Below are 262 nucleotides of genomic sequence, written 5' to 3'. Positions count from 1 at the left end.
AGCAACATCTAAATAAAGCCTCCAGCCCAGAAAGAGCTGGAAACTGCGAGAGTTCTTTGGTTGTGGTGGTTTTCATTATAAACTTGACAACTGCAGTTCACTTTGCTATCCAAGGTCACAACTCCGTGACTGGAAATTGAACTACAATTCCCAGAGTGCATCTCTAGTCTCTGGGGGAATGCTGGGAAGCGTGGCAGACGTATGATTTTTGGCCAATTATAATTACTGTCGCGGGCGTAGCGATTAAATTACGTTTCCCAGA

Source organism: Peromyscus maniculatus, chromosome 9 (genome assembly GCF_049852395.1).
Source record: "Peromyscus maniculatus bairdii isolate BWxNUB_F1_BW_parent chromosome 9, HU_Pman_BW_mat_3.1, whole genome shotgun sequence".
Classification (NCBI taxonomy): Eukaryota; Metazoa; Chordata; class Mammalia; order Rodentia; family Cricetidae; genus Peromyscus; species Peromyscus maniculatus.
This window is presented reverse-complemented; position numbering follows the sequence as displayed.